At 50.5% G+C, this 10262-nt stretch overlaps 1 pseudogene; it reads left to right on the top strand.

Moving 5' to 3' along the window:
* The first annotated feature begins 6512 nt into the window (after positions 1 to 6512).
* On the top strand, positions 6513 to 7712 carry LOC125505960 (annotated as a pseudogene).
* Positions 7713 to 10262: the final 2550 nt, after the last annotated feature.

The raw sequence follows: 10262 nt of genomic DNA, 5'->3' as shown, positions 1-10262 counted from the left end.
ATCACCTGGATCACATTGACGAGCTTGATGTTCTTGTCGACCATGCTCCTAATGCGCGTCTGAAGCGCTGTCAGCTCATCTGACGAAGACCAATCGAGGCCCTTCTCTAGCCAGGAGGTGAGCCGCATCGGGGCTCCAGACTGGAATTCGGGAGCTATGGCCCAGGTGGCGTCACGAGGCTCTGTGACGTAGAACCACTATTGTTGCCACCCTATGACAGTCTCCATGAAGGTACCTTTGGGCCATGTGACATTGGGCATCTTGCTCACCATGGCGGCTCTGCACTCTGCGTGTTGGCCACCCACCACTTTCGGCTTCACATTGAAGATCTTTAGCCACAATCCGAAGTGGGGTGGGATGCGGAGGAAGGCCTCGCACACGACAATGAATGCCGAGATGTTGAGGAAGGAGTTGGGGGCCAGATCGTGGAAATCCACCCCGTAGTAGAACATGAATCTGCGGAAGAATGTGTGGAGAGGGAATCCCAATCCGCGAACGAAGTGGGGGATGAATACCACCTTCTCATGGGGCTTCAGGGTGGGGATGATCTACCCTGTTGCGGGAAGCCGGTGGGCGATCTCCTGTGCTAAGTACCCAACCTCCCGGAGCATGGTGATGTCCTTCTCCTTGACGGAGGAGACCATCCACTTGCCCTGCGCTCCAGATCCGGACATGGTCGGAGTGCTTTTTTGAGGTGGAAAGGATGGAAGCTTGGGCGCTGGAGCTCGAGAATGGATAGGCGGAGAGAAAGAGGGCGTTGGTGAAAAGGTGAAATCCTTATCCCTTTATAAAGGCTGCGAATATCAAGCGCCTCCCCACTCGCCTTAAAACTCGCCTATTCCCCAAGGGCCATGCTGACGGCGCGGTTGGATTACCCACGCCTGTATTGATGAGAATCCCGCAATAAGGGGACATGATCTCTGCTTTGACATGCTAATAAAACCGCATCTTGAAACATGAAGCGGGAGGCTAAAAAACGGATCGAAATAATGACCGGGCGGCAACGTGATGTCATGCTACAAAAGTTGTCAGTAGATTGGACTCATGGAAATATTATACTCTCTGCGGATATGTGTGGTGTTTGTTTTACAGAGCCGGACACGTTCTCTGTGTTCGAGAGCTGTTTTGGAGTATTCGGAGGAGGAACCCGCCTTGCAATGCCGAAGACAATCTACGCGCTGGACACCTCGTCATTGAAGCCTGGTTCAGGGGCTACTGAGGGAGTCCTGTATTAAGGGGTCCTCGGGCGTCCGACCTGTTGGACATGGGTCTGACTGATGGGCCGTGAAGGTACAAGACAGAGGACTCTCTGCCGTGTCCGGATGGGACTCTCCTTGGCGTGGATGGCAAGCCTGGCGTTCGGATATAAAGATTCCTTTCTCTGTAACCGACTTTGTACAACCCTAGTCCCCTCCGGTGTCTATATAAACTGGAGGGTTTAGTCCGTAGAGGCAATCACAATCATACATGTTAGACTTCTAGGGTTTTTAGCCATTACGATCTCGTGGTAGATCAACTCTTGTAATACTCATATTCATCAAGATCAATCAAGCAGGAAGTAGGGTATTACCTCCATAGAGAGGGCCCAAACCTGGGTAAACATCATGTCTTCTCTCTCCTGTTACCATCGACCTTAGACACATAGTTCGGGACCCCCTACCCGAGATCCGTTGGTTTTGACACCGACGCTGGCGCCCTGTTGTACACTGTTGCTGCTTCTGATTGCTTCCCGAGTTCGGATGTATCCCGATCTAACCGTCCGTCTGCATACGCCTCGTCGACTTCTCATGCAAACACCGCCAATCAAATTGATCTGCCACCCGCCGCATCTCATGGAGACAGCCTTGAACATGCTGCATGCCACGTTGCCTCTGTCGCCGCCGCCGAGTCTGATCGAAATCCTGTTGAGTTCCACGCTGACGCCGCTCCCGATTGCTTCTCAAGAACTACCACAGTTGTGTATACTTGATCGTTGCCTCCTGGTTGCACTTGCAACTCGCCAGTGACGACTCGCCAACTAACTCCTTTCCCATGGCTGCAATAGCTTCACACAAGTTTGTCGATCCGTTCCTCCTCTAGATCAATGCCCGCAACCTCAAATCAAAACTTGCTCATGATACCACTTGTTAGAATAAATCCGAGGACCACCGTTGATCATCCGAGGACCAAACAATCACATGAGCACGACACCGAGATTTGTTAACGAGGTTCACCGATATGGCTACATCCCCGGGGCCTGACTATGGACGCTTCTCCCCATGACACTGCTACAACACCGCACACCGGCCGCCCAAGCGCCGGCACACGCCGCCGACTCCCCCTGCATCCTGTGCTATTATGTTGGCATAGGTTACATCGCGTGTCTACCCCTGATATATATGAGAGGCCTAGGATACAAGTGTCATATTAGGACACAACTTCCACCTTGTCTACACATAGTCCAAAACCAAGTCCAACTGTAACCTACCTTGTACAATAATATTCGACACAATTCTAACAAGATCAAGTTGTTGTCTCCTTGCAAACCATTCACAAAAAGTACAATAAAAGTTGACTTGGTGGACTCAAACTAAGCGGAGAGGAAAAAACACATGTTATTATGAATATTTTCAAGAGGGGCGGACAATATATTTTCCATTTTGATCCATGAATTGTTAATAAATCCGCTTCAATATGTCGACTTTATTTAATCCACGACTCTATATGATTGTTTTTCATTGAAGCAAAAGGCATATCCTCAAAAACAGAAGTATATAAGAAGTTAATAATAAATTTTTAATAAGAAGCAACTAATCATGTATGTAAAAAATCAGAACCAAATCAGTGATGTGAAGAAAATGTGTACGAACATTGTCGAATATTTTTCATTTCCTCAACAGTGCACATGAGAAAGATAATGAAGGTTTCAAATACAAAATTGAACAAATCGATGTATCCTCGAAATGATAAATTTGAACAAATTGAACATTTTCTGCACTAAGAGCAACTCCAATAGGGCGACGGACACACATTTTGTCTGTTTTTCGTCCGTTTGAATTGGCCAGGCGGACGTGCGCATCCGCATTCTGAAATGGATCAGCTTCCGCCCAACGGGAGGCTGACCCAAATGTGCGGGCGTGAAAAAAATAGCTCACACAAAATAAACATTATTAAATATAAGTGGCTAGTCAAACGTCAGCTGAAGTCCACTTAAACCTAATTAAACATTAACTAAAACATTAAAAAAAGTCTGCGCCCGCCTGCTGCCGTCCTGCACGCTGTCCTAAACTTCGTCAGCCTTGCCCTTGCCTTTGGCGTCGACGCCGCCGTCGCCATCGCCGGTGAGGTTGATGAATATGGGAGCAGGGCCGGCCCACCCCAGCGCCGCCTAATACGCTGCCAGGGCAGCCTCATCCGGTATCTGCTGGGCGGAGGCATTGCGGCTAGCTGCGCGCGCTCCTCCTCCTCCTCCTCGAGCCGGAGCACCTCCGCGTGATGTTGGAGCATGGCCTCGTAGCGCATATGCTCCTCACCGTCGGCCTGCTCCTGGCGGAGCCAGTGCGCCTTCTAGGGCTCGAGGTGGGCCGCCTCCTGCACCAGTGTCGCGGCGAAGTGGACGGTAGGTGCGCTTACCCACTGGCAGTACTGTCCCGTCCACGAGTAGGCCTCCTCCGGCGAAGTGGGTGGAAGCGGGGAGTGCTTCCGCGTCGGCTCCAGCTCCGGCTGGACGGGCGGTGACGGTGGCGGCACGAACAGCAGGGTGTGGACGGAGTCCCCCGCCGCCGACATGGCAATGGCTTGCTCTAGCCCATCCAAGTGCGCGTCCTCCTCGAGGCGGCTAGCCTCCAGCGCGTGCTGCAGGGCCTCCTTGATGGCGGCTTGGTACTCCACCTCCGCCTCCATGTCCTCCGGCTCTACCTGCGGGGGCGGCGGTGGAAACGGCGGTGGGATGGCATTGACACCCGAACGCTGTTGCTTCTCGTGTTTGAGGGCGAACCAAGACTCCCAATTGGGAGAGTCCGCGGCGTACTCAGGCAGCCGACGCTGCTCTGATGTGAGCTGCGCGCGGCGCCTGCGTACCTCCTTGTCGTGCATCCGCTGGCTCCGTGGAACCGCCGACACCGGGATCCGCTGCGGATCCAGGTGTTAGTGGTGCGGCAGCGTGACATCGGGGTACGGTAGTGGCTGCCTGTACTCCCAGTGCCACCCCACTTGGTGCACCGGGATGTGCAGGCGCCGGCGACCGGGGCGGGAACGCGCCGGCGCCGGAGGAGGAGGGGAAGGGGGAGTACGGGAGGATGAGGCGCCAGGGGTGCCCTTGCCCTTGCCCTTGTCATTGCTGGTGCAGAAGAGGCCCATGGCGTGCTAGGGTTTGCTGTCGCCGGCGAGGAAGCAAAGGGAGTGGTGGGGGCCAGATGTGGATGGGAAAAGTGGATGAGGTCGGCCCCCGCCGCACGCGTGCTTAAAAAAGGACGTTTTCACTGACTGACTAGTGGGCCCGCTGTCGGTGATCGTCGTAAATAAGACGATGGGTGGCGGTTGGGTGGCCTACAGATAGGGACGCGGCGGACGCCGAGGAGACGCGTGGCGCGCCCGCGTCGCGTCCGCGCCGACGCATTCTAGGTGCAATTTTAGGCCGAAAATGGGTCGGCATGCACGCCAGACGGACGCGATTTACGTTTGGGTCGGCGCGTGGTCCTCGACTTTTATCCGCGCCGACCTAAACGAATGCAGGCAGACGAAATGGGTCGCCCCATTAAAGTTGCTCTAATGAACCTCAACAAATTTTTTTCTTGAGAGAAATTGAACCTCAATCAATAAATAAAAGGGTTTTTATCATTTATGCCATCGGTTGTGTCCCACTACTCAGTTTTGCCACTAGGAATTTCAACTGCTCAAAAATGCCATCGCTTTGTTAGACACATGTTCAAAAATGCCACTGGGCATCATTATTGTGATCTCAAATCTCTTTTGCCATGTAATAGTGACATAAATACCTATGAACCAGCATGCCAGCTCCCCTTCTATCTCACTACAATAAAGTGTGGGGCCCACTTGATCCCAACAACGTTCTTATTTTCCTATAAAATTATTCGCTTGGTTACTCCTGACAAGTGGGGGCCACACTTATCATTGCGAGATAGAGAACTGACATGTGGATCTAGACTTTTTTTTGTCATATAACATGGTCAATGAGTTTGATGTGAAAATAACGATGTCTAATGGCATTTTTGAGGAAACATCTAACGGAACAATGGCATTTTTGAGCAAACATCTCGCGGATCGATGGCATTTTTGAGTAGCTGTAACTTCTAATGGCAAAACTGAGTAGTGAGACACAACTAGTGGCAAAAATTGATAAAACCCTAAATAAAACAAGGAAAAGTATTAAAATCAACCGACTTATTTCTCTCTCCCATAAGCCTCCCCTTCCGCGCGACGCGTGTCCTCTATCAGGCCCACACAACGCTTCCCCGATGGTGGTGTTATCCTTCCGCGAAGTCTGGCCTCGTCCACATGTTCCTCACCTACCCACGAGTCTTCTTCTCCCTGCGTTATCCCATTTTCCGCCCCTCCATGGATCCTCACCCACCGGCCACCGCTGCATGGTGGTGCAGCCGCTGCCACCACACACCACTACGTACCACTCCCAACTACTATGCAGCGAGCTCCCTGGCCGGAATACTGGACATCGGAGTCTGCCCTCTCCCACGCATATCTTAGGCGGTTGACATGAGCTCGCCATGCACCCTCGTCCTCGATGGCCGCCGGCGTTGCAACTCAGCAACTCGTCCCGGACGCCGTGCTGCGATGCAACCTCGTCGGCGGCTGCTGGTGCTGCAAGTCGCGGGCGGCGAAGCTTCAATGGAGCACTCTTCGGCGTGCCCCGGCGCTGCGATGCTGCTCTTATCAGCGGCTACTAGTGCAGCTATGTCGGGGCTACAATGGAGCTCGGCCAGAGTTGCAATATAGCTTCGCCGAAGCCGTCGGAGCTCCGCCAGGGCTGCGATGGAGCTCATCCAGAGTTGCAGCGGAGCTTCGTTAGAGTCGTCGGATCTCCACCGGTGCTGCAATGGAGCTCGGCCGGAGTTGCAATGGAGCTTCATCAGAGCGTCGATGCTGTGTTGGAGCTCCGCTAGGGCTACAATGGAGCTCACCGGAGTTGCAATGGAGTTCGCCGGACTCCGTTGGTGCTACGTTGGAGCACCGCGCGGGGCTGCAATGACACATTGTTGAAGCTGTCGCGTTGCGTTGCTGTGATCCAACGGCCCCACTGCGCTGATCGGACGGCTATACAGGCGAATGATTTCTTAGAGAAATCATCCGGCTAATTTGTAGCAGCGCCCATAAAACAATGTTGAGGAGTCCATGTATCCCCATCGGACCCCAACGGATTGGGCCACGGACAGACCAGCGGAATCGTAGAAGGGTCTGGTCTTTCCTTGGCTTCACCGATACACCAACGAAAACCCTCGCTGCCATCCCCTCCCCTCTCCTCCCCACGCCGCCGCTGCCGCCCCCTCCCCCTCCCCCTCCCGGCCAGTGACCGTCCTAACCAACCACGCTGTACACCATGCCCACCTCCTCCCATGTCGGCGGCGACGGCCTCCCCCCCGGATCCGCATCCTCCATCATATCCAGGGTCGTGAGCGGCTACCACTTGCTGAAGATCGTCGGCTACTCGAGCACCAAGGAGGTCCCCAATGGTAAGCGGATTGATTCTTGCCCGTTCCAGGTGGGAGGCTGCACATGGCATGTGAGTTACTATCCCAATGGGTCTGGGTCCAAGTACATTGATTACATAGGCCTTTGTCTGTGCTTGAATGATACCGTCGACAAGGCCAAGACCGTGAAGGCAAAATTCAAGTTCAGCTTACTCGATCAACATGGGAAGACAGTGCCGTCTTATACCTGGACCTGCGAGACCAGAGACTTTTCTGTGAATAAATGTTAGGGATTTGCTAGATTTATGAAAAGGGTTGAATTGGAGGAATCAGAGCATCTCAAGGATGATTCCTTCACTGTAAAGATTGATGTCACCATCATGACCGAGTGCCACACGCAGCAGACACCGTCCATCCTGGTGCCACCGTCTGACATGCACCGGCACTTCGGGGATCTCCTATCGAGCAAGGCTGGTGTGGATGTCGAATTCGTTGTCTGTGGGGAGACATTCTCGGCGCACCGGTTGGTGCTCGCGGCACGGTCTCCGGTCTTCAGAGCAGAGCTCTTTGGGCTGATGAAGGAGGGAACCACTACTGGGGCCATACGCATACATGACATTAAGCCAGAAGTGTTCAACGCTCTGCTTACTTTTATTTACACGGATGCACTGCCTGCTATGGATCAATAGGAGGAATCTGCCATGGCTCGGCATTTGCTTGTTGTAGCAGACAGGTATGCTTTGGAGAGGCTGAAGCTGATTTGTGAAGAGAAGTTGTGCAATTGTATCGAGACAAGCTCCATGGCGACTATCTTGGCCTTGGCGGAGCAGCACCACTACCATGAGCTTAAGGAGGCATGCTTGGTGTTCCTCAGCTTGCTGAACAATCTAGATGCAGCCATTGAGTCTGAAGGTTTCGAGTTCTTAACCAAGAGCTGCCCTGGTGTTATTAAGGATCTCCTCAAGTCCCATGCTACTCCTAGTATACTTGGGAAAAGAAAATCTGGAGCATGAACATGAGGTTACAGTCCTGCATATCGTCATTTGCAATCATCCGTCCAGAAACTAAATAAAGACCCTGCATGCTATCTAATGCTAGTAAAGTAGTACTAGTAGTTTTTTGTGTAGTCCTGTTCTCATAACGATGTGATGTACGTTGGTCCTATTTTGTTTGGTCATTGCATCCTTTATGGAGAATTATTAATGGTTTGACTATCTATGCGGAAAGCAAGAACCATATGTGCTAATTAGTAAACAGGTAGTTCTGAACTTGTAAGCCTTTCAACTAGTTGCCCTTTAAATTTCGCCCAGTTCTGTCTGATTGCTCTGTAACAATCGCTGTGAGCATTGCGCTGGTTCCTGAGTTCATGCATCCCTTGTTCAGTATAGAGCACTGCTTATTTACCAGGTTCAGACAGACCATGTCTTGTTGAAATGTTGGGTTGGATCCAATGAAAAATCATTGGCCTTGTCGGGCTTGCAATTTTTTGTACGGCTACAAATTGTAGTCATGATTTCTGACATAGTAGTGGCTGCTAAGGTAGTGATCTTATGAAGGTTGTGTAGAGTTTGGCCTCAAGTATTTTCATACAAGATTAGGATCCCATTTCCCTATGTTGCAGATTTGCAACCAGCACTTGCGCAGAAATTCATTTTAGATTACCTTGTGATTGTAATGAATACATTCTTAATGGGTAGCCATGCCTAGTATAGAATTTCCACAAGTTTGTCAGATTTGGATGAACGCGTCAGAGCTATTCATGTTAGTTGGCTCATTACATTTAAACATTCTGGTAGAATAAAACTTTATTTCCCTTTGCATGCAGCCGGAGCTATTCTTAGTTCTGGGACTATCTGCCTGTCACTTTACTCATTGATGGAATTTTTGATATGAACATACCTTACACTGTAATGACACGTTTTTAAATGGGTGAATGACAACACTTAGCAATGACATGCTTTGTATACTATCGCCCATCATGAACTAGAGGATTGGGTAAGAATAGCGGCAGATGGAATGGTGTGGAAGAGATACAACTTTTTATTTTAAAATCTCCATGTGGAAAGGAGGTCGTTGGTGTGATTTATTTTTATTTCGGCTACTGCGTGTCCTACTTGTAAGAGTGGGAAAGAGGGTGAGTGAACTCACCACCAACTCAAACCCTTATAAGTAGGAAAGATTTTTTGGTCATATCTCACTGTAGTGTGTGAACAAAAAGATCTCATATATGGTTGTTGGATGGTTGTTTCTACTCTATGCGCATGATTTTTCCTGTTGCACACAGTGTGGCAAAAGTTGGTTGGTGCTTCTGGATGAGTTGCACGAAGACAACAAAAAAAATCACAGATATTAGATTCCCCCCCCCAACAAAATCCTCTGTTTCTTGTCTACAGTATTTCTTTATATCATAGGAGGGGAGGTGAAGGGGAAGTGAAAGGGGAAGAATTTTTCTCTCACAAATCCTGTGTTTCTTAGATGGAAAAGCCATGGTTAAACAACGTCTGGAGGGGAGGTGAAGGGGAAGTAAAAGAGGAAGAAATTCAATGAATTCCCACCTTTCCCTCTTGCTGGTGTTTCTGGGTCAATAGCCCCTGTGCGACGTTTTTGAGGTGAATTGGCAAGAGTGCGACGTTGTTCGAGCAAATGGCTGTGGTGCGACAATTTTGAGCAGGCAAATAGCCCACGCACGACATGGCTGTTAAATGTGGTTAAATTGGTCGTCAACCAAGCCCGTCCGTTTATGTTAGGACATGTGGGTTCAACTTAATTGTTCCTCAAAACAGCTGACCGTGCCCTGCCGCCCGACCGTGCCGGGCCCGCCACTCTGCCCCCCTTCTTCTCCGGTGGCAGCGGATCTTGCATTCTCGGTGGCGGCGGCGGAGCCCTCGTTGTCAACGGCGGCGGAGCCTTCGTCCTTAGAAAATGGTGAGTGAATTCAAATCCTAGTCACCCTCCCGTTCCTCTCTCCGGCCCGTAGATCTCAGCTCGTTTCCTCTGTTTTCGCTTCCAAAATCGATAGGTTGTGAGGGGAGCCCGTGGGCATACTGAGATGGAGCCACCAGATTCAACTTCGAATAGGTAATGCGCCTCTCTCCGATCCAATTTTGCATGTAATTAGGGGGTGGCTTTGTCTGCTTTTTCTCACGGGCTCACACTGTCTGCCACTGATAGAGGGGATGCTGCCGCTCGGACCTTCGAATTGACAATCAATTTCTTTCCATCAAAGGCAAAATTAGTTGATGGTAGCATACAGAACATTGAGAGAGACACTATTGTTAAATGGGAGGTTGAGTTTACAGAGATTGATCCACAAGTTCTACAGAACATGGGAGAGACGACAGTGAAGAAATGGGTGGAAAAAATTGGCGAGAATATTGTTTGGGGTCCAAAGCAAGAAGTATCACTGTTGCGGTTTGATGATTGGAAAGGAGAGTCTGTGAGAATAGAAGATGGTGAACAGATTGTTGAAGAAATCGATCAGCAAAACGGCTGGACAAGCAAACGGGCTAATTTTTTTGCTAAGCTCGTTGATCTGAACATTTTTTCGAAGGTTGGATATGTGCCATCATAATTGGCTGCGCAGATGGTAGATGATGATTGGGCTACACAGAGGCCATT

Source organism: Triticum urartu, chromosome 5 (genome assembly GCF_003073215.2).
Source record: "Triticum urartu cultivar G1812 chromosome 5, Tu2.1, whole genome shotgun sequence".
In the NCBI taxonomy this organism is placed as follows: Eukaryota; Viridiplantae; Streptophyta; class Magnoliopsida; order Poales; family Poaceae; genus Triticum; species Triticum urartu.
This window is presented reverse-complemented; position numbering and strand designations above follow the sequence as displayed.